The sequence below is a fragment of the Arachis hypogaea genome, chromosome 19 (assembly GCF_003086295.3).
Source record: "Arachis hypogaea cultivar Tifrunner chromosome 19, arahy.Tifrunner.gnm2.J5K5, whole genome shotgun sequence".
Taxonomy (NCBI): Eukaryota; Viridiplantae; Streptophyta; class Magnoliopsida; order Fabales; family Fabaceae; genus Arachis; species Arachis hypogaea.
The window spans coordinates 93823053-93848164 of NC_092054.1; the positions used below are offsets into that span (position 1 = coordinate 93823053).

A 25112-nucleotide genomic window follows, 5' to 3' on the forward strand; every position below is an offset into this window, starting at 1 on the left:
GTCTTGTTCATGAAAGATGGGTGTGGTTCTTCTTGTACCTGACATACACGCAGAACATAAGAAACACACAAACCAGTGACACTTCAATCTATTGCTAGAATGAAGTTTTAGTTAGCTTAAGCAAAAATTCAAACAGTTAGCGGGTTAATTGAAAGTTAGAGAAACATAAAATAAAAATGCTAGATCTAGATCACCACCTCACTTAATCATTGTCAACCTAATCAATCCCCGACAACGGCGCCAAAAACTTGATGAGATATTTTTGTGGAAAAACGAATTTTTCCAAAACACCCAGAACTAACCGGCAAGTGCACCGGGTCGTATCAAGTAATAATAACTCACGGGAGTGAGGTCGATGCCACAGGGATTGAAGGATTGAGCAATTTTAGCTTAGTGGTTGATTTAGTCAAGCGAATCAAGATTTGGTTGGGTGATTTGTAATTTGCAGAATTTAAATTGCATGGAAATTAAAGGGAATGGGTAAATCGCATGAAAGTAAAGAGCAGAGAAGGTAAATGTGCTGAATCTTAAAGAACAAGAAAATAAATGACAGAAACTTAGAACGCAAGAAATGTAAATTGCAGAATCTTAAAGTGCAAGAAATGTAAATGGCTTGAATTGTAAAGGGAATTGGGAATTGGATTTGCAGAAATTAAACAAGGAAACGTAAAATTGCAACAAGCAGAGAAATAGAAGAAGACTTGGATTGAACCGGATCTAAAAACAGAATTGTAAATGAGCATGAAAACAGTAAACAGGGAATGGGAAATGGGAAATCTGGATCTCAGGACCCAAGAGACTAGAAAACCAAGTCTAGATCTCAATGCCTTCCTAGATCCAACAAGAACAATTGCAAAGGAAATGTAGATTGCAAAGAAAGTAAATGAAAAGCAATTAACCGAAACTGAAATTCAATTAAGCAGAAAATTTAACAAGATCCCAAGGTGAGATTGAAACAGAAGTTCTTCAATTCTCCACCCAAGATCCAAGACAATTGTAATTGAAATTGAAAGCATGAAAATTAAGAGGAAGGGAATTCAATTCTCCTTCCCCAAGACTTAGAAATTTCAAATTCACTCAATCCCCAAAACTCTCCGAAAACTCTCTCTCAAAACTCCAAGAAAAAGCTCTCTTAAAAACTTAAATCCTATGCTATTTATACACTTTCTTCAAATGGTCTTCAAGCATTCAATTGGGCCTTTGCTCTTGATGGAATTGGGTTGATAGAGGCTTTGGTTGATTGCTCTTGGAGTTTGGAGAAGAACCGAATTGAACCGGGTTGTAATCATGAAAGCTTGAGTAAAAGTTGGAGTAAAAGTTTGAGGCTAACTTTTACTCCAACTTTTCACATCAGCCACCCTTCTTTGCTGATACCAACATTGGGGCAAAAGTTAGGGGTCTAACTTTTGCTCCAACGTTGGCCTCCCCTTGCATACTCATGGCGCCAACGTTAGCCAAAAAGTTAGGGGCTAACGTTGGCGCAAACTTTTACTCATCCAGGGAGTGTTTTTCATGCGCCAACGTTAGCCAAATAGTTAGGGGCTAACGTTGGCGCAAACTTTTGCTCTCCAGGGTGTTGATTTGTGATGCCAAAAGTTAGCCAAAAAGTTTGAGGCTAACTTTTGGTCCAGCTTTTTGCTTCCTGGTTCATTTTCAATTAATCCAAAAGTTTGAGCTAAAGTTTGAGGCAAACTTTTGCTCAAACTTTTTGTCCTCTCTTCCTCCTAGCCATTCCTTCTTGCATCAACCTTTCTCCAAGCTTTCTTCACCTATCATTAATCAACCAAACACATCAAAGCTATGCTCAAAATCATGAGACATTCATTCTTTCATAATATGTGACAATTATAGCATAAAACCTCATGAAATAGCATGAATTCATACATGGTTGATTAAATCAAAGGAAACATGAAAATCTACCCAATTGGCTTGCTTATGGCTCAAGAAAGTGCATAATTCAAATGAAAACAAAAGAAAAAAGGCTAGTGAAACTAGGCTAAGATGACTTGTCATCAATATTCAATTGTTGTTAGATTTTATTCTTGTTGATTGATTTACTATGCTTTATTCTTTAGCCTTCCAAGTGTTTGATAAAATACTTGGTTGGATTTTAGAATAGATTTTAGTTCTCTTGGCTAGGGAAGGTAACTTAGGAACTCTTGAGTTGCTAATATCCAAGTGATTGACGATTGGGAGCCATTAACTCTAGATCTCACTAATTGAATTGGTAGAGAACTATGGACCTGGATTGACATAGCTCATTTGACTTTCCTTTACTACTAGTTAGAGGATGACTTAATGGGGTTGATCCTTGCCAATTCTCATGTTGTGGTTAGTGATTAGGATAGAGATCCTTGACCACCAACCCTTGCCAAGGCCTTTTTGTCATTTGATTTCCTTTAGCATTTACTTTTCATGTTTCTCATCTCAAAACCCCAAAATATACAACTCATAACCAATAACAAGGACACTTTGTTGCAATTCCTAGGGAGAATGACCTGAGGTTTAAATACTCCGGTTTATAGAATTTAGGGGTTTGTACTTGTGACAAACAAATTTTTGTATAAAAGGATTATTGTTTGGTTTAGAAACTATACTTGCAACGAGACTTCAATTGTGAATTCTAAACCACACAAAAGTTTAATCATCAAAATGGCACCGTTGCCAGGGAGTTGCAATGGTGTTGTGTTATTGGTTATTGTACATATGTGAATATTGTGAATAGCTTTATTTTTGGATTGCTTGTTAGTCTTTGCTAGTTTAGGACTTTGTTTCATTATTTTTCTATTAGCTTTTGAATTTTATTTTCTCTTTTCACTATGAATTCTCACTTTGGCTATGAGTGTGATTACAACTATGTTGTAGGAAATGGGAGCTACAATGAAGATGTGTATCAAGGATGGGATAATTAAAGGTGGGAGGAGCCATATGCATATGGTCAATCTTCATGGCAACAACCTCCACCAATGCACTATGAACAAGAACCATTCTATGATACATACCAATCCAATGGTTATGGTGAGTCCCCTTGTAACTTTCAAGAACCACCACCATATGCCCATGAGTCATATCCTCAACATAACCCTCAACCATACTCACAAGCCCCTTCTTACCAACCACCTTCATATGACCCTAATCTATATCCACCATTCCAACAACCATATGAGCCATATGAGCCACCACCATCCTAACATCAATACTTTCAAGAACCACCCCCTCCATACAATTACCAAGATTAACAACCACAAGATGAATTCTACTTTCCACCATAACCTCCCATGAAAAAATATTCATGTCCATCGATCCAAGAGCCATATGATCCTAATAATGATATCCAAGAGGAACAAGAGTCAAGGGATCATCTCAAGGAAATATTAGATCAATTTCAAGCAACCATGGAGCGTGTTGCGCAACAAGTGGAAAGAGTAGAAATTATTGAACCACCACAACTCTACCAAGAGAAACCACCTCCTTACTATGAATCCTTCCCCCAATATCATGAATCCTTCCATCCACCGCAACCTCCAATGGATGACATCCTTGATGTTCTTGTTCAAGGACAAGAGGAGATGAAAAGGGATGTGGAACAATTCACGGCCGCCTTGGACACTCAAGGAACTCCCGTGGCCACATGTGGACGATCAAATGAAGAGCATAACATGAAGGAGAGATTGGTGGAGAATGAGGGAAGTTGCTTTGTATTGGAACAATTGGAGGAAGCTACAATTGTTAAAGAAGAGAAAGAGGTGGTTGAAGACTTAGGAGATGCAGAACCTCCTTGGGAACATAGAGTTGAAGAAACCCCCTCCAAGAAGAATGAATTTGATGCTAAGGAGGAATGTGCACAACCTCGAAAGCATATTCTGATGCACAGAAAACTTGTCTCTCAACAAATCTCCTTTCGACAAGTGTACCAAATTTGTTGTCAAGTAAAAACTCACAATAGAGTGAGGTCGAATCCCATAGAGATTGATTGATCAAGCAACTTTAATTAGAAGAATGTTCTAGTTGAGCGAATCCAGAATTTGGGTTGAGAGTTGCAGAAAATAAAATGGCGAGAATGTAAATAATAGAAAAGTAAATGCTAGAATTAAAAGACTGGAAGTAAATGACTGAAAATAAATTGCAGAATTGTAAATGGGAATGGGGGATTTGCTCATAAAAGTAAATGGCAGAAATTAAAGAGAATGGATAAGATCAGAGATGGGGAGTTCATTGGGTTTAGGAGATGTTGCAATTCTCCGGATCAAGTTCATTTTCATCTCTTCCTCAATCAATGCACTCATTGATCTCCTTGGAAATCTTAAGTGATTGAATTACAATTTCTTGCAATTCAATCTCTCAAATCTTGATCAATAGCCAATTTCTTGGTCAATTGCTCATGAGAAGAGATGAAGTATGGTCACTGATTATACCACATGCATTTCCCAAATCAAGTATTGAGAGGGTTATAGTCACATACCCATCCAAACCCAATTTGGTCCAGCATGAGAAAGCATTTCTAGCTTGATCTCTTCATTTCTCTTTCAAGGTTCAAAAGAGATCCAAGTTTGAATAGCTTCTCTTCCAAGATAACTACTCAATGGGATGAAGATCGAAAGCTTTCAAGTAAAATCAAGAGAAAAGATAGAAGAAGAATAATGAAAATTAGTATTGATCCATCAAATTACAACAGAGCTCCCTAACCCAATGAAAGGGGTTTAGTTGTTCATAGCTCTTGAAAATGAAAATAAAGATGGAGAATACATCATAGAACTAGAAATTGCAGAGAAAAGTAAAATACAGAGAGTAATTCTCTTTTTCCAACTTTTAGAACTCCCTTTCAATTCAAAGCTACTCCTATATATACTACTCTTCTTAGCTTCTAGTTTGCTCTTCAAGTCTTGGGCCTTTGGATCTTGAGTTTGAAGCAGTTCTTTTCTTCATTTGGGCTTGGCTTTACTTGCAGAGAGAAAGTGCTAAGTGGGCAGAGACTTTAGCTCAGGGCGTTAGGGGTGTTAACATTTAGTGAAAGTATAAGTTCAAGAACGTTAGTGACACTCAACATTTTCACTAACGTTCCAATGTACCCCTTTGCATCACGTTAGAGCCCACGTTAACTAGGTTAACGTGGCTTCTAACGTGGCCTTGCCAAACTTCGAGAACGTTAGTGACACTCAACATTGTCACTAACGTTCCAGTGTGCCCCTATTTGCTTCACATTAAAGCCCACGTTAACTAGGTTAACGTGGCTTCTAACGTGGCCTTGCCAAACTTCGAGAATGTTAGTGACACTTAACATTTTCACTAACGTTCCAATGTGCCCCTAGATCTCACGTTAGAGTCCACGTTAACTAGGTTAACATGGCCATTCTTAGCCATCCCAACGTTAGTGACAATGTTGAGTGTCACTAACGTTGGCTCATCATTCATTCCTCATCGTTAGCTTCCACGTTAACTAAGTTAACCTGGAGGTTAACGTGGCTCCTTGGGGGGTTGTGTGGTTGCTTCCAACGTTAGTGACAATGTTGAGTGTCACTAACGTTGTCGACAACTCTCACTTCTCACGTTAGCTCCCACGTTAACCAAGTTAACGTGGGAGTTAACGTGGTGTTTTGCATCCTTAGGCCAACGTTAGTGACAATGTTGAATGTCACTAACGTTGGCTTCTCTTCCCCCTTTAACGTTAGAGGTCACGTTAACTAGGTTAACGTGGGCTCTAACGTGGCCACTCATGAGTGTTTGCCAATGTTAGTGACAATGTTAAGTGTCACTAACGTTGGCTCAACTTCCCTTCTCCACATTAGAGTGCACGTTAACTTAGTTAACGTGACTCTTAACGTGGGCAATGATGGCTTTGAGAGTGTTATTGGCAATCACTTTTCTCATTAACCTTGCAAGTTACCTCCCTTTTCTTGCTTCCTTTGGTCCTGGAACTAAGCAACAGAGTGCATCAAAGTTCTAGTCCAAGTCATGGGTAATGCAGCATACAATTTGTCACTAAATTCATGCAAAATCCTCATGAAATAATGTAAAATGCACAATGTATGCTTGAATCAAGGTGTAGGTGAATATCTACCCAAAACTAGCTTATTTCCTAAAGAAATGCATGAAACTACCCTAAAAACAGTAAAGAAAAGGTCAGTGAAACTGGCCAAGATGCCCTGGCATCACAACACCAAACTTAAAGCTTGCTTGTCCCTAAGCAAGTACTGGAACAAGAGAATGATGAATGGAATATCCAGAGGAATGAGTCATTCTTGTGGAAGTCATGTTACTGATTTTATGGTGGTTTCATACATAGCAACTTAGGTTCATTCCATTACTGGCTTTCAGACTTTTATCATGTCCCTAAACACTTACTTTGTTTATTTCCCATGAGACTTTTATTTATTGATCCTTTTATTGTAATTTCAAGGGTTATTTGTGTTATTTAGGCTAAGTGCTCTGTAAGGGGGCAACTCTTTAAGATAAGCTTTCAGCCAACACTCCCGAACCAGTTGGTTCAAGGTGCTAGGTGTTGAAGCACCCCTAAGGACTTACTCCCTCAAGTCTCTCCCCCATACATACACACCACAGGCATATAGTTCATTTATTTTCTTTTCTTGAGACCTTGGTGTCCAGCACCTCTTTGGGTTACTAAATGTTTTGTAGTGAGGGTTACTCTTGATAATGGATTTTCAGCTGATAATCCCGGGTTAGTTAACCCAAGTTACCAAGTGATAAAGCACCCCTGAGAGCTTATTCATTCAAGTAGATCCCTCACACAGGAGCACCACAGACACTTGTCTCAAGGTCTAAACCATTGGTGCCTAGCCTTATTGCTTACTCTTTTTCTTTTGTTTTTTTCACTTCCATTGTTCTTTCCCTTTTTTCTTTTTAGGATCTTGTTATTAACTTAGTCTCATGGGTATATCCAAAGTCAAGTATTCAGGATAGATAGTTGTCCTCCTAGCCTTGTGGTTGAACCAACTTAGCTAACTTATGTCTACCCCAAAGATTCATGAATGCACTTCCACATTATGAACTCTACTCTGGTCTTTTTAAAAAAAACATAAACATTCTCTTCTTCATTTGATTTAAAATGGACAAGCTTACAAGTAAGTTAAGGAGGATGCAGTGACATAAAGACTAGCACACATAAACCTATTCAGAACTTAAAGGACAGAATTTAAAAAAGGGTTCAACTACGAGTAACTACAAATCAAAAGTGCATTCGGACTTCCAACTTTCAACAATTCTGAGTACAATAGAATTAAGTAACAATACAACCTTTGGGTGATGATTTTTGGTTGCCCTCTCTCTTTGTAATCATCCTAGTTTTTGCTGCCTAGCTTCTTTGGGTTGAGGTGCACCATTTCCTCATAAGGTTCCTGCAAGGTTATTGGAAGTTGCTTGTTCCCAAAGCACTTGAGACATAGTTAGCTTGCATGTATGCTGGTGCTTTTTGAACTCAATTTGGTGTGTGAACACCAAACTTAGTTCCTTGCCCAGTCCAAACATTGCACATATGCAGAGAACCCCATATCTTGTTGTCAACAAAGCAATGATAACCTATAGTCTAACTACATCTAAGTGGTTTCTCTTGATTGGATGGAGCTAGCAATGTTCCTCTGGAGTGGAGTGTAATTCTAACCAATGTGCTTTGGTGGAACACCAAACTTAGAATTATACCATCACTCTTGGATTGTTCTGGTGTGGAACACCAAACTTAGCTCCTTACAATACAGGAGAAACGACTTGTGAAATTTTTTTATTGAAATAAAGATGAAAGTGAAACTACCTGAGGTTGGGTTGCCTCCCAACAGAGCGCTCTTTTATCGTCGCTAGCTCGATGATGAGCGGATAATTTATACGCTTTTTGGCATTGTTTTTAGTATGTTTTTAGTATGATCTAGTTACTTTTAGGGATGTTTTCATTAGTTTTTATGTTAAATTCACATTTATGGACTTTACTATGAGTTTGTGTGTTTTTCTATGATTTCAGGTATTTTCTGGCTGAAATTGAGGGACTTGAGCAAAAATCAGATTCAGAGGTTGAAGAAGGACTGCTGATGCTGTTGGTATCTGACCTCCCTGCACTCAAAATGGATTTTCTGGAGCTACAGTACTCAAAATGGCGCGCTTCCAATTGCATTGGAAAGTAGACATCCAGGGCTTTCCAGCAATATATAATAGTCCATACTTTGGCCAAGTTTAGACGACGCAAACCGGCGTTCAACACCAGCTCTCTGCCCAAATCTGGCGTCCAGCGCCAGAAAAGGAGCCAAAACCAGAGTTGAACGCCCAAACTGGCACAAAAACTGGCATTCAACTCCAAGAAGGACCTCTACACGTGCAAAACTCAAGCTTAGTCCAAGCACATATCAAGTGGGCCCCGGAAGTGGATTTATGCATCAATTACTTACTTCTGAAAACCCTAGTAGCTAGTTTATTATAAATAGGACCTTTTACTATTGTATTAGGTATCTTTGATCAGTTGTATGCTATCTTAGATCACGTTTGAGGGCTGGCCTCTCGGCCATGCCTGGACTCTCACTTATGTATTTTCAACGGTAGAGTTTCTACACTCCATAGATTAAGGTGTGGAGCTCTGCTGTTCCTCAAAGATTAATGCAAAGTACTACTGTTTTCTATTCAATTCATCTTGTTTCGCTTCTAAGATATTCATTCGTACTTCAATCTGAATGTGATGAACGTGACAATCATCATCATTCCCTATGAACGCGTGCCTGACAACCACTTCCGTTCTACCTTAGACTAAATGAGTATCTCTTAGATCTCCTAACCAGAATCTTCGTGGTGTAAGCTAGAATGATGGCGGCATTCAAGAGAATCCGGAAGGTCTAAACCTTGTCTCTGGTATTCCGAGTAGGATTCAATGAATGAATGACTGTGACGAGCTCTAAACTCGCGATTGCGGGGCGTTAGTGACAGACGCAAAAGGATAGTAAATCCTATTCCAGCATGATTGAGAACCGACAGATGAATAGCCGTGCCGTGACAGGGTGCGTTGACCATTTTCACTGAGAGGATAAGATGAAGCCATTGACAAGGGTGATGCCTCCAGACGATTAGCCGTGCCATGACAGGGCATTGGATCATTTTCCCGAGAGATGACCGAAAGTAGCCATTGACAGTGCTGATGTATCACATAAAGCCAGCCATGGAAAGGAGTAAGACTGATTGGATGAAGATAGCAGGAAAGCAGAGGTTCAGAGGAACGAAAGCATCTCTATTCGCTTATCTGAATCTCTCACCAATGATTTACATAAGTATTTCTATCCCTATTTTATTAATTACTTTCGAAAACTCCATAACCATTTGATATCCGCCTGACTGAGATTTACAAGGTGACTATAGCTTGCTTCATACCAACAATCTCCATGGGATTCGACCCTTACTCACGTAAGGTATTACTTGGACAACCTAGTGCACTTGCTGGTTAGTTATGCGAAGTTGTGAAGATATGTTTAGACCATGGTCCTGTGCATCCGTTTTTGGTGCCATTGCCAGGGAATCAATTTCGAACAACAATTCACAACCTGAGTAGCAATTTCGCATACCATGTTTTTGGCACCGTTGCCGGGGATTGTTCGAGTTTGGACAACTGACGGTTCATCCTGTTGCTCAGATTAGGTAATTTTCTTTTTGTTTTGTTTTCAAAAGGTTTTCAAAAAAAAAAAATCTTTCAAAAATTTTTCTTTTGTTTTCGAAAAAAAAAATAAAAATGTTTTCAAAAATATATTTTTATTCAAAATTTTTAAGAATGAATTCTAGTGTTTCATGAAGCATGTGAAGCCTGGCTGGCTGTAAAGCCATGTCTAAATTCTTTTGGACTGAGGCTTCCAAACCATCAAAATACAGGCAAGTTACATATTTGATAAGTAATGAGCAGTATATTCTGATATCTTGCTGAAGCTTGGCTGGCCATTGGCCATGTCTAGTGTTTTGGACCGGAGCTTTCATTGAAAGCTTGGCTAGCTAGTGAGCCATGTCTAATTCCTGGACTGAAGCTTTAGACTAAGAATGCAAGATTCCTGGAATTCATATTAAAAATTTTGGAATCCTTATTTTTCTTTTGCATAATAATTTTCAAAAAAAATACAAAAAAAAAATTAGAAAATCATAAAAAAAATAAAAAATATTTTGTGTTTCTTGTTTGAGTCTTGAGTCATGTTATAAGTTTGGTGTCAATTGCATATGCATCTTGCATTTTTTTCGAAAATTCATGCATTCATAGTGTTCTTCATGATCTTCAAGTTGTTCTTGGTAAGTCTTCTTGTTTGATCTTGATGTTTTCTTGTTTTGCATATTTAGTTGTTTTTCATGTGCATTTTTCATTTGTTAGAGTCTAAACATGAAAGATTTCTAAGTTTGGTGTCTTACATGTTTTCTTTGCATTAAAAATTTTTTCAAAAATGTGTTCTTGATGTTCATCATGATCTTCATAGTGTTCTTGGTGTTCATCTTGACACTCATAGCATTCTTGCATGCATCACATGTTTTGATCTAAAATTCTCATGCATTGCATCATTTTCATGTTTTTCATAAAAATTTTCAAAAATCAAAAAAATAATATATCTTTCCCTTTTTTTCTCCTCATCAAATTCGAAAATTTGAATTGACTTTTTCAAAATTTTTAAAATTTAGTTATTTTTATGAGTCAAATCAAATTTTCAATTTGAAAATCTTATCTTTTTCAAAATCTTTTTCAAAAATCAAATCTTTTTCAAATTTCTTAGTTATTTTCGAAAATTCCAAAAATCTTTTTCAAAAATCTTTTTCTTATTTTTATATCAAATTTTCGAAAATAACAATAACAATTAATGTTTTGATTCAAAAATTTCAAGTTTGTTACTTACTTGTTAAGAAAGATTCAAACTTTAAGTTCTAGAATCATATCTTGTGATTTCTTGTGAATCAAGTCATTAATTGTGATTTTAAAAATCAAATCTTTTTCAAAACTAATTTAAATCATATCTTTTCAAAAATATCGTCTTATCTTATCTTTTTTAAAAATTTGATTTCAAAATATCTTCTCTAACTTCCTAACTTCTTATCTTTTCAAAATTTGTCTCAACTAACTAACTAACTTTTTGTTTGATTCCTAACTTTTTCAAAACTACCTAACTAACTCTCTCTCTCTCTAAATTTCGAAAATATCTTCCCTCTTTTTCAAAAATTTCTTTTTAATTAATTAATTATTTTTATTTTTGATTTCAAAATTTTTTGAAAATTACTAACCTTTTTCAAAAACTATTTTCGAAAATCACTAACCCTTTTTCAAAAATTATTTTCGAAAATTCTCCCTCTCCCATCTTATTCTATTTATTTATTCATCTACTAACATCTCATCTCACATCTATACCCTCCTCACAGTTGTGTTTCTTCCATTACATTACATTCTTTGTCTCCCTCTTTTCTTCCACTCACAAAGGGATTCCTATACTGTGGTATAAAGGATCTCTATTATTATTATTTTTCTGTGCCCTCTTCTTTGTCATATGAGTAGGAGCAAGGACAAGAATATTCTTGTTGAAGCAGATCCAAAACCTGAAAGGACTCTGAAGAGAAAATTAAGAGAAGCTAAATTACAACAATCCAGAGATAACCTTTCAGAAATTTTCGAACAGGAAGAGGAGATAGCAGCCGAAAATAATAATAATACAAGGAGGATTCTTGGTGACTTTATTGCACCTAATTCCAATTTACATGGAAGAAGCATCTCCATTCCTGCCATTGGAGCAAACAACTTTGAGCTGAAACCTCAATTAGTTTCTCTGATGCAGCAGAACTGCAAGTTTCATGGACTTCCATCTGAAGATCCTTTTCAGTTCTTAACTGAATTCTTGCAGATATGTGATACTGTTAAGACTAATGGAGTAGATCCTGAAGTCTACAGGCTCATGCTTTTCCCTTTTGATGTAAGAGACAGAGCTAGAATATGGTTGGACTCTCAACCTAAAGATAGCCTGAACTCTTGGGATAAGCTGGTCACGACTTTCTTAGCCAAGTTCTTTCCTCCTCAAAAGCTGAGCAAGCTTAGAGTGGATGTTCAAACTTTCAAACAGAAAGAAGGTGAATCCCTCTATGAAGCTTGGGAAAGATACAAACAGTTGACCAAAAAGTGTCCTTCTGACATGCTTTCAGAATGGACCATCCTGGATATATTCTATGATGGTTTATCTGAGCTATCAAAGATATCACTGGACACTTCTGCAGGTGGATCCATTCACTTAAAGAAAACGCCTGCAGAAGCTCAAGAACTCATTGACATGTTGCTAATAACCAGTTCATGTACACTTCTGAAAGGAATCCTGTGTATAATGGGACGCCTATGAAGAAGGGAGTTCTTGAGATTGATACTCTGAATGCCATATTGGCTCAGAATAAAATATTGACTCAGCAAGTCAATATGATTTCTCAGAGTCTGAATGGAATGCAAGCTGCATCCAACAGTACTCAAGAGGCATCTTCTGAAGAAGAAGCTTATGATCCTGAGAACCTTGCAATAGCAGAGGTGAATTACTTAGGTGAACCTTATGGAAACACCTATAACTCATCATGGAGAAATCATCCAAATTTCTCATGGAAGGATCAAAAGCCTCAACAAGGCTTTAATAATGGTGGAAGAAATAGGTTTAACAATAATAAACCTTTTCCATCATCCACTCAGCAACAGACAGAGAACTCTGAACAAAATACTTCTAATTTAGCAAACTTAGTCTCTGATCTATCTAAGGCCACTGTAAGTTTCATGAATGAAACAAGATCTTCCATTAGAAATCTGGAAGAACAAATGGGCCAGCTGAGTAAAAGGATCACTGAAATCCCTCCTAGTACTCTCCCAAGCAATACAGAAGAGAATCCAAAAGGAGAGTGCAAGGCCATTGACATAAGCACCATGGCCGAACCCAAAGAAGGAGAGGAGGACGTGAATCCCAAGGAGGAAGACCTCCTGGGACGTCCAGTGGTCAATAAGGAGCTTCCCTCTGAGGAACCAAAGGACTCTGAGGCTCATCCAGAGACTATAGAGATTCCACTGAACCTTCTTATGCCCTTCATGAGCTCTGATGAGTATTCCTCTTCTGAAGAGAATGAGGATGTCACTGAAGAGCAAACTGCCAAGTTTCTTGGTGCAATCATGAAGCTGAATGCCAAATTATTTGGCATTGATACTTGGGAAGTTGAACCTCCCTTGTTCATCAATGAACTAAGTGATCTGGATCAACTGACATTGCCTCAGAAGAGACAGGATCCTGGAAAGTTCATAATACCCTGCACCATAGGCACCATGATCTTCAAGGCTCTGTGTGACCTTGGTTCAGGAATAAACCTCATGCCCCTCTCTGTAATAGAGAAACTGGGAATCTATGGGGTGCAAGCTGCTAAAATCTCATAAGAGATGGCAGACAGTTCAAGAAAACAGGCTTATGGACAAGTAGAGGACGTGTTAGTAAAGGTTGAAGGCCTTTACATCCCTGCTGATTTCATAGTCCTGGATACTGGAAAGGAAGAGGATGAATCCATCATCCTAGGAAAACCTTTCCTGGCCACAGCAAGAGCTGTGATTGATGTTGACAGAGGTGAACTAGTCTTTCAATGGAATGAGGACTCCCTTGTGTTTAAAACTCAAGGATCTCCCTCTGCAACCATGGAGAGGAAGCATGAAAAGCTTCTCTCAAAGCAGAGTCAACCCAAGCCCCCACAGTCAAACTCTAAGTTTGGTGTTGGAAGGCCACAACCAAACTCTAAGTTTGGTGTTGAACTCCCATATCCAAACTCTAAGTTTGGTGTTGGAGAGTTTCAACAATGCTCTGAACATCTGTGAGGCTCCATGAGAGCCCACTGTCAAGCTATTGACATTAAAGAAGCGCTTGTTGGGAGGCAACCCAATGTTTATTTATCTAATTTTGTTTTTGTTTTTCATGTTTTATTAGGTTCATGATCATGTGGAGTCACAAAATAAATATAAAAATTGAAAACGGAATCAAAAACAGCAGAAGAAAAATCACACCCTGGAGGAAGCATCTGCCTGGCGTTCAACGCCAGAACGGAGCATGGTTCTGGCGCTGAACGCCCAAAATGGGCAGCATTCTGGCGCTGAACGCCCAGAACAAGCATGGTTCTGGCGTTCAATGCCAGAAATGGCAACAAATGGGCATTGAACGCCCAAAATGGGCACCAACCTGGCGCTGAACGCCCAGAGTTGTGTGCAAAGGCATTTTACATGCCTAATGGGTACAGGGATGTAAATCCTTGACACCTCAGGATCTGTGGACCCCACAGGATCATCTCAGGATCTGTGGACCCCACAGGATCCCCACCTACCTCCACTCACTTCTTCTCACCCCTCTTTCACACAATCCCATAAACACTCTTCCCCAAAACTCTTCACCAATCACCTCAATCTCTCTTCCCCATCACCTCTTCACCACTCACATCCATCCACTCTTCCCCATAAACCTACCTCATAAACCCCACCTACCTTCAAAATTCAAAACCAATTTACCACCCAAACCCACCCATATGGCCGAAACCTTTCCCCCCCTCCCTTCCCTATATAAAGCCCTCCATTCTTCTTCAAATTCACACAACACAACCCCTCTATCCCTTTCTTGGCCGAACCACATCACCTTCTCCCTCTCCTTCATTTCTTCTTCTTCTTCATCTATTCTTTCTTCTCTTGCTCGAGGGCGAGAAAAATTCTTAAGTTTGGTGTGGTAAAAGCATAAGCTTTTTTTTTCCATTACCATTGATGGCACCTAAGACCGGAGAATCCTCTAGAAAGGGGAAAGGAAAGATAAAAGCTTCCACCTCCGAGTCATGGGAGATGGAAAGGTTCATCTCCAAAGCCCATCAAGACCACTTCTATGATGTTGTGGCCAAGAAGAAGGTGATCCCTGAGGTCCCTTTCAAACTCAAAAGAAATGAGTATCCGGAGATCCGACATGAAATTCAAAGAAGAGGTTGGGAAGTTCTAACAAATCCCATCCAACAAGTCGGCATCCTAATGGTTCAAGAGTTCTATGCCAATGCATGGATCACCAGGAACCATGATCAAAGTAAGAACCCGGATCCAAAGAACTATGTTACAATGGTTCGGGGGAAATACTTAGATTTTAGTCTGGAGAATGTGAAGTTGGCGTTTAACTTGCCCATGATGCAAGGAGATGAACGCCCCTACACTAGAAGGGTCAACTTTAATCAAAAGTTGGACCAAGTCCTTATAGACATATGTGTAGAAGGAGCTCAATGGAAGATTGACTCCAAAGGCAAGCCGGTTCAACTAAGAAGATTGGACCTCAAGCCTATAGCTAGAGGATGGTTGGAGTTCATTCAATGCTCAATCATTCCCACTAGCAACCGGTCTGAAGTTACTATAGACTGGGCCATCATGATCCATAGCATCATGATTGGAGAAGAGGTGGAAGTTCATGAGATTATACCTCAAGAACTCTACAAGGTGGCTGACAAGTCCTCTACTATGGCAAGGTTAGCCTTTCCTCACCTCATTTGCCACCTATGCAATTCGGCTGGGATTGACATAGAGGGAGATATCCTCATCAAAGAGGACAAGCCCATCACTAAGAAAAAGATGGAGCAAGCAAGAGAGCCCACTCATGGAGCTCAAGAGGCATATGAAGCTCATCACCATGAGATCCCGGAGATGCCTCAAATGCACTTTCCTCCACAAAACTATTGGGAGCAAATCAACACCTCCCTAGGAGAATTGGGTTCCAATATGGGACAACTAAGGGTGGAAAATCAAGAGCACTCCATCATGCTTCATGAAATAAGAGAAGATCAAAAAGCAATGAGGGAGGAGCAACAAAGACAAGGAAGAGACATAGAAGAGCTCAAGGACATCATTGGTTCCTCAAGAAGGAAACGCCACCATCACTAAGGTGGATTCATTCCTTGTTCTTATCTCTTCTGTTTTTCGTTTTCTATGTTATGTGCTTATCTATGTTTGTGTCTTCATTACATGATCATTAGTAGTTAGTAACTCTGTCTAAAAGTTATGAATGTCCTATGAATCCATCACCTCTCTTAAATAAAAAAATGTTTTAATTCAAAAGAACAAGAAGTACATGAGTTTTGAATTTAACCTTGAACTTAGTTTAATTATATTGATGTGGTGACAATGCTTCTTGTTTTCTGAATGAATGCTTGAACAGTGCATATGTCTTTTGAAGCTGTTGTTTAAGAATGTTAAATATGTTGGCTCTTGAAAGAATGATGACTAGGAGACATGTTATTTGATAATCTGAAAAATCATAAAAATGATTCTTGAAGCAAGAAAAAGCAGCAAAGAACAAAGCTTGCAGAAAAAAAAAAAAGAAGAGAGAAAAAAAATAGGCGAAAAAAAATAGAAAGAAAAAGCAAGCAGAAAAAGCCAAAAGCTATTAAAACCAAGAGGCAAGAGCAAAAAGCCAATAACCCTTAAAACCAAAAGGCAAGGGCAAATAAAAAGGATCCCAAGGCTTTGAGCATCAGTGGATAGGAGGGCCTGAAGGAATAAAATCCTGGTCTAAGCGGCTAAACCAAGCTGTCCCTAACCATCTGCTTGTGGCGTATAGGTGTCAAGTGAAAACTTGAGACTGAGCGGTTAAAGTCAAGGTCCAAAGCAAAAAAAAGAGTGTGCTTAAGAACCCTGGACACCTCTAATTGGGGACTTTAGCAAAGCTGAGTCACAATCTGAAAAGGTTCACCCAAATTATGTGTCTGTGGCATTTATGTATCCGGTAGTAATACTGGAAAACAAAGTGCTTAGGGCCATGGCCAAGACTCATAAAGAAGCTGTGTTCAAGAATCATCATACTGAACTAGGAGAGTCAATGACACTATCTGAACTCTGAGTTCCTATAGATGCCAATCATTCTAAACTTCAATGGATAAAGTGAGATGCCAAAACTATTCAAGAGGCAAAAAGCTATAAGTCCCGCTCATATAATTGAAGCTATGTTTCATTGATAGTTTGGAATTTATAGTATATTCTCTTCTTTTTATCCTATTTGATTTTCAGTTGCTTGGGGACAAGCAACAATTTAAGTTTGGTGTTGTGATGAGCGGATAATTTATACGCTTTTTGGCATTATTTTTAGTATGTTTTTAGTAGAATCTAGTTACTTTTAGGGATGTTTTCATTAGTTTTTACGTTAAATTCACATTTCTAGACTTTACTATGAGTTTGTGTGTTTTTCTGTGATTTCAGGTATTTTCTGACCTCCCTGCACTCAAAATGGATTTTCTGGAGCTACAGAAATCAAAATGGCGCGCTTCCAATTGCATTGAAAAGTAGACATCCAGGGCTTTCCAGCAATATATAATAGTCCATACTTTGGCCAAGTTTAGACGACGCAAACTGGCGTTCAACGCCAGCTCTCTGCCCAAATCTGGCATCCAGCGCCAGAAAAGGAGCCAAAACCAGAGTTGAACGCCCAAACTGGCACAAAAACTGGCGTTCAACTCCAAGAAGGACCTCTACACGTGCAACACTCAAGCTCAGCCCAAGCACACACAAAGTGGGCCCCGGAAGTGGATTTATGCATCAATTACTTACTTCTGTAAACCCTAGTAGCTAGTTGATTATAAATAGGACCTTTTACTATTGTATTAGGTATCTTTGATCAGTTGTATGCTATCTTAGATCACATTTGAAAGCTGGCCTCTCGGCCATGCCTGGACTCTCACTTATGTATTTTCAACGGTAGAGTTTCTACACTCCATAGATTAAGGTGTGGAGCTCTGCTGTTCCTCAAAGATTAATGCAAAGTACTACTGTTTTCTATTCAATTCATCTTGTTTCGCTTCTAAGATATTCATTCGTACTTCAATCTGAATGTGATGAACATGACAATCATCATCATTCCCTATGAACGCGTGCCTGACAACCACTTCCGTTATACCTTACACTGAATGAGTATCTCTTAGATCTCCTAACCAGAATCTTCGTGGTGTAAGCTAGAATGATGGCAGCATTCAAGAGAATCCGGAAGGTCTAAACCTTGTCTCTGGTATTCCGAGTAGGATTCAATGAATGAATGACTGTGACGAGCTCCAAACTCGCGATTGCAGGGCGTTAGTGACGGACGCAAAAGGATAGTAAATCCTATTCCAGCATGATCGAGAACCGACAGATGAATAGCCGTGCCGTGACAGGGTGCGTTGACCATTTTCACTGAGAGGATAAGATGAAGCCATTGACAAGGGTGATGCCTCCAGACGATTAGCCGTGCCGTGACAGGGCATTGGATCATTTTCTCGAGAGATGACCGAAAGTAGCCATTGACAGTGGTGATGTATCACATAAAGCCAGCCATGGAAAGGAGTAAGACTGATTGGATGAAGATAGCAGGAAAGCAGAGGTTCAGAGGAATGAAAGCATCTCTATTCGCTTATCTGAAACTCTCACCAATGATTTACACAAGTATTTCTATCCCTATTTTATTAATTACTTTCGAAAACTCCATAACCATTTGATATCCGCCTGACTGAGATTTACAAGGTGACTATAGCTTGCTTCATACCAACAATCTCCGTGGGATTCGACCCTTACTCACGTAAGGTATTACTTGGACGACCCAGTGCACTTGCTGGTTAGTTATGCAAAGTTGTGAAGATATGTCTAGACCATGGTCCTGTGCATCCGTTTTTGGTGCCATTGCCAGGGAATCAATTTCGAACAACAATTCACAACCTGAGTAGCAATTTCGCATACCACTCGACGAATCCTTAATTACTTGAGATGGTACTTTACTCTGGGGTTTTCCCCCATGTTGCCCAGATAATGCTTAAGTCTTTGTCCATTCACTGTAAAATTCCTCTCTGAACCTTCATCCGTGATTTCGATGTGGCCATATGGTGATACTTTCGTAACCATGAAAGGTCCGGACCACCTTGACTTGAGTTTTTCTGGGAACAGCCTTAATTTAGAATTGTAAAGGAGTACTCGCTGCCCCTTTTCAAAACTTCTGGGCGCAAGATGCATGTCATGTTTTCTCTTTGCCTTTTCTTTATACATCTTAGTGTTTTCATAGGCTTGTGACCTGAATTCCTCCATCTCTTGCAACTGCAAGATCCTTTTTGCACCAGCAGCAATGCTGTCAAAATTTAGTATCTTGATAGTCCAGAGAGCTTTGTGCTCCAGCTCCAGTGGTAAATGACAAGCCTTCCCATAGACCAGTTGATATGGAGACATTCCAAGTGGAGTTTTGAATGCTGTTCTGTATGCCCAAAGAGCATCATCCAGCTTCTTCGACCAATCCTTTCTAGATGCACCCACAGTCTTTTCCAGGATCCTCTTCAGCTCTCTGTTGGATATCTCAGTTTGTCCACTTATTTGAGGATGGTAAGGTGTGGGTACTTTGTGTTTTACCCCATATCGTAGGAGGAGAGCTTCTAGTGGTTTGTTACAAAAGTGGCTCCCTCCGTCACTGATGAGGCATCTTGGGACTCCAAACCGGCTAAAGATATTTTTTCCTGAGGAAGTTCATGACTACCTTGTTATCATTAGTTGGGGTTGCAATAGCCTTTACCCATTTGGAAACATAATCCACTGCTACCAGGATGTACTTGTTTGCATATGAGGTTGGGAATGGTCCCATGAAATCTATTCCCCACACATCAAACAGTTCCAGTTCCAAGATGAAATTTTGTGGCATGGCGTTTCTTTTGGGCAGGTTTCCAGATCTTTGGCATTCATTGCAGCTTTTTACTAGTTCCTTGGCATCCTTGAAAAGGGTGGGCCAAAAGAATCCGCTTTGTAACACCTTTGCGGCAGTTCTGTCCCCTCCAAAGTGCCCGCCATAACATGAACCGTGGCAATTCCACAGAACTTCTCTTCCTTCTTCTTCCGAAACACATCTTCTAAGGATTCCATCCGAACATTTCTTGAAGAGATATGGCTCATCCCAGACAAAGTATTTTGCATCATTCATGAGCTTCCTTTTTTGATGTTTATTGATCCCTGGAGGTAATGCCCCAGTTGCCTTGAAATTTGCAATATTTGCAAACCATGGTGCTTTTTGAACTGTCATTAACTGCTCATCTGGGAAGAGCTCGTTCACATTTGTATTATTTCCTCCACCTTGATCATGAGGGATTCTGGATAGGTGATCTGCCACCTTGTTCTCCACTCCTTTCTTGTCTCTGATTTCAATATTGAATTCCTGTAACAATAAGATCCATCTTATTAGTCTTGGTTTTGATTCTTGCTTGGCAAACAAATATTTAAGTGTTCTGTGATCTGTAAAGACAATCACTTTAGCACCAATGAGGTATGATCTAAATTTGTCAAATGCAAAAACTATTGCTAGCAACTCCTTTTCAGTTGTGGTATAATTTCTTTGAGTTTCATTAAGGACTTTGTTAGCATAGTATATCACACGAACTAAGTTATCTTTCCTTTGTCCTAACACTGCCCCAACTGCAAAATCAGATGCATCACACATCAATTCAAATGGTAAGTTCCAATCAGGTGGGGAGATGATAGGAGCAGAGGATAACCTCATTTTCAAATGTGCAAATGCTAGCATGCATGTTTCATCAAAGATAAATGGTGTATCAGATACAAGGAGATTGCTTAAGGGCTTGGCTATCTTTGAAAAATCTTTAGTGAACCTTCTGTAAAAACCAGCATGCCCTAAAAAACTCCTAATTGCCTTGACATCACTGGGTGGGGGTAATTTTTCAATAAGTTCTACTTTAGCTCTATCAACCTCAATGCCTTGGTGAGAGACCTTGTGACCAAGGACTATTCCTCCTGTCACCATGAAGTGGCATTTTTCCCAGTTCAATACCAAATTGGTCTCTTGGCATCTTTTCAATACCAAGGCGAGGTGATGTAGGCAACTAGGAAAGGAATCTCCGAATACCGAGAAATCATCCATAAAAACTTCAATAAATTTTTCTATCATATCTAAAAAGATAGAAAGCATGCAGCGTTGGAAAGTTACAGGAGCATTACATAACCCAAATGGCATGCGCCTATAGGCAAACACTCCATACGGACAAGTAAATGAGGTTTTCTCTTGGTCTCTCGGATCAACCACTATTTGGTTATATCCTGAATAACCGTCGAGAAAACAATAATATGCGTGCCCTGCAAGTCTTTTCAACATCTGATCCATGAATGGAAGGGGAAAATGGTCCTTTCGTGTAGCCTCATTGAGTTTTCTGTAGTCTATGCACATCCGCCATCCTGTGACAGTCCTTGTAGGTATGAGCTCGTTCTTCTCATTGGTAACCACAGTGATTCCTCCCATCTTAGGCACAACATGTATGGGGCTAACCTAAGGGCTGTTCGAAATTGGGTATATGACCCCTCCTTGCCAAAGCTTCATAACCTCTTTCTGTACCACTTCCTTCATGATTGGGTTCAGCCTTCTTTGGGATTGAATGGATGACTTGGCATCATCTTCCAACAGTATTTTATGCATGCATATGGCTGAACTGATTCCCTTCAAGTCAGCAAGGGTCCATCCAATGGCATCCTTATGCTCCCACAGCACCTTGAGTAGCTCATCCTCTTGATCTTGACTGAGGGATGAATTTATGATTACTGGGTAGTTTTCATTTTCTCCTAGATATGCATATTTGAGAGTGGGTGGCAGTGCTTTGAGTTCAAGTTTGGGTGCTTCTAACTTTTCGTTCCTTTTCTTTGGTGCATCTGGTATAGGTATTTCTGCTGTGGCCACCTCTTCACTTGATTCAGATTCTTCCTCCACCAATCTCTCGTCCTCTTCAGGTTCTTCTTCTTTAAAATTCTCCTGCACTTCATCCTCAAGTGCATCTAACCTCATGCATTCCCCCAATTGTTCGGGTGGGTAACTCATGGCCTTGAACACATTGAATGTCATTTTTCATTGTGTAATCTCAGGGTGAGGTCACCCTTCTGAACATCAATGACAGCTCCAGCAGTGGCCAAGAATGGCCTTCTCAAGATGATGGAGGTCTTGGCGTCCTCCTGCATGTCCAGCACCACAAAATCTGCTGGAAATATGAAATCTCCCACTTTTACCAGCAAATCCTCTACTATCCCATGAGGGAATTTGAACGATCGGTCTGCCAGTTGTAGGGCCATTTTTGTTGGTTTAGCCTCCTCAATTTTCATCTTTCTCATCATAGCTACTGACATCAAATTGATGCTGGCCCCTAAGTCACAAAGAGCCTTCTCCACTGTGATTTCTCCTACAATACAAGGGATCTGAAAACTCCCAGGATCATTCAGTTTCTGCGGTAGTTTATGTTGAATGATAGCACTACACTCTTCGGTTAATATCACAGTCTCATTGTTCTTCCAGCTTCTCTTCTTAGTCATTAGCTCCTTCAAAAACTTGGCATAGAGTGGCATTTGTTCTATGGCTTCAGCAAAGGGTATGTTGATTTATAGCTTCTTGAAGATTTCCAAAAATCTCAAGAACTGGTTGTCATCTTCCCTTTTCTTCAATTGTTGGGGATATGGAGCTCTTGAGATGTTCAGTTGTGGTATCCCTTTTACTTTCTGCAGACTTGGCGTGGGAGGTTGAACTCCATCTTGCTTTTCTCCCTTTTCATTTGAGCCTTCTTCTTGTGGTTTTTGGGGACATTCCTTCAGTTCCTTCCCACTCCTAAGTGTGATAGCTTGACACTCCTCCCTTTTTCTTGAATGGGCATCACAGCAAAAGTTGTGGTTAGGAAGCTGCTTAAACAGATAGCTGATTTGTGTCTCCAGTTTCTTGATGGCAGCATTTTGATTCTGCATGTTTGACTGCACTTCCTCTCTGAATGCTTTACTGTTTCGAATGTCTTTGCATACTCCTTCAATTAAGGTTTCGATCTTAGAGAGCTTGTCATCAATTGATGGGTGATTCATGGCAGATATGCTGTTTTGGTTTTGATAGGCGTGTGGAGAAGTGCTGTTGTTGGAGTTGTAACGTCTCTGGTCTTGGTTTTGATCTTGCTCACTTCCCACCCAAAGTTTGGGTGGTTTCTCCATCCAGGGTTGTAGGTCTTGGAGTATGGATCATAGTTTTTCTTGGTGAATTCCCAATGTAGTTGGCTTGCTCCTGACTCCCTCTGCTTCTCATTCACTCCTTCTGGGTTGTTGATGAAGTGGAGATTGCTGCTACTTGGTTCATCTCCATCTTCTTGGTGAGGCACCACTGCTGGGTAATGAGCTTGTTTTGGGCCAACAGAGCATCTACATTGTTTAGCTCCATTACTCCTCTTGTGTTCCTCTTTCGGAAGCATAGAAGTAGTCGTTCTCTGCTACTGTTTCAATAACATCTATGGCTTCCTCAATAGTTTCTTCTTGTTCAAAGATCCTCCGGATGAATGGTCTACGGCCTTCTTTGACTCATAAGAGAGTCCTTCATAGAAAATGTGTAGCTGCACCCATTCGTTGAACATGTCAGGTGGACATCCTTGTTAAGTCTTAACCTCTCCCATGCTTCATATAGAGTCTCACCATCTTGTTGCCTGAAAGTTTGGACCTCAGCTCTCAGCCATTGATTCGTTGAGGAGGGTAAAATCTTGCTAAAAATTTGTTCACCACGTCTTCCCAAGTTGTCAAGCTTTCCCTTGGGAAGATTCCAGCCACTTGGCTGCTTTGTCCCTAAGTGAGAATGGAAATAGAGCAGTCTATAGGGTCAGGTGAAACCATTAGACTTACTGTGTCACATATTCTCAGAAGGTGGTCAATGTTGATTGGGATCTTCTTGAACACCTCCTCCAAACGACAGTTGTTCTGAACAAGGGTGATGAGCTGTGGTTTAAGTTCAAAGTTGTTGGCATGGATTGTTGGCTTTTGGATGCTACTTCCACAATTGCCTGGGTTTGGATTGATGTAAGAGCCCAAAACTCTTCTATCCTCTCCAGCATGATTTGCTCTACCTCCTCCCCCATGGTTGTGATCCTCTTCTTCATGATGGTTTTCCATGTTGTCTTCCATGTTTGTTTCAAAGAATTCCTCTTCTTCCTCAGCACCAACCACTTTCTTTCCTCTTGCCTCCCTCCTTAATCTAAGGAAGGTCCTCTCAGGTTCAGAATCGAAGGAAGTTGAAGCCCCGTTCTTCTCCCTGTCATACAACCATCAAGTGCAAGCAAGAAAAGATAGTGCAGAAAGTATTTTGTCAGAATTACTGTTAGTTGTGGGTTATGCAATATATCAAACAGTTAGTGGTAGCAAACAGAATTGAAAATAACAAAGAAAACAACAGAGTAGAGGGGGAAGGGAAGAAGTTTAACTAAAACAAAAGTAAATCACTCAAACAGAAAATGAAATTCACAAAAAAAAATGCTCAATCTAGTGATCTTCCAATTTAATCATTGTTGATGCACAATCAATCCCCGGCAACGGCACCATAAACTTGATGCGGGGAAACTGTCTCTCAACAAATTCTTTCGGCAAGTGTACCGAATTTGTCGTCAAGTAAAAACTCACAATAGAGTGAGGTCGAATCCCACAGGGATTGATTGATCAAGCAACTTTAATTAGAAGAATGTTCTAGTTGAGCGAATCTAGAATTTGGTTGAGAGTTGCAGAAAATAAAATGGCGGGAATGTAAATAACACAAAAGTAAATGCTAGAATTAAAGGACTGGAAGTAAATGACTGAAATAAATTGCAAATTGTAAATGGGAATGGGGGATTTGCTCATAAAAGTAAATGGCAGAAATTAAAGAGAATGGGTAAGATCAGAGATGGGGAGTTCATTGGGCTTAGAGATGTTGCAATTCTCCGGATCAAGTTCATTTTCATCTCTTCCTCAATCAATGCACTCATTGATCCCTTGGCAATCTTAATGATTGAATTACAAATTCAATCTCTCAAATCTTGATCAATAGCCAATTCCTTGGTCAATTGCTCATGAGAAGAGATGAAGTATGGTCACTGATTATACCACATACATTTCCCAAATCAAGTATTGAGAGGGTTATAGTCACATACCCATCCAAACCCATTTGGTCCAGCATGAGAAAGCATTTCTAGCTTGATCTCTTCATTCCTCTTTCAAGGTTCAGAAGAGATCCAAGTTTGAATAGCTTCTTTCCAAGATAACTACCAATGGATGAAGATCAAAGCTTTCAAGTAAAATCAAGAGAAAAGATAGAAGAAGAATAATGAAAATTAGTATTGATCCATCA

At 39.5% G+C, this 25112-nt stretch overlaps 1 non-coding gene across 1 annotated transcript; it reads right to left on the bottom strand.

The window, feature by feature from the left end:
* Positions 1-12020: 12020 nt before the first annotated feature.
* Positions 12021-12128, bottom strand: LOC112780358 (small nucleolar RNA R71). Its single transcript, XR_003191200.1, has one exon. It is a non-coding gene; the product is annotated as a small nucleolar RNA R71 (small nucleolar RNA).
* Positions 12129-25112: the final 12984 nt, after the last annotated feature.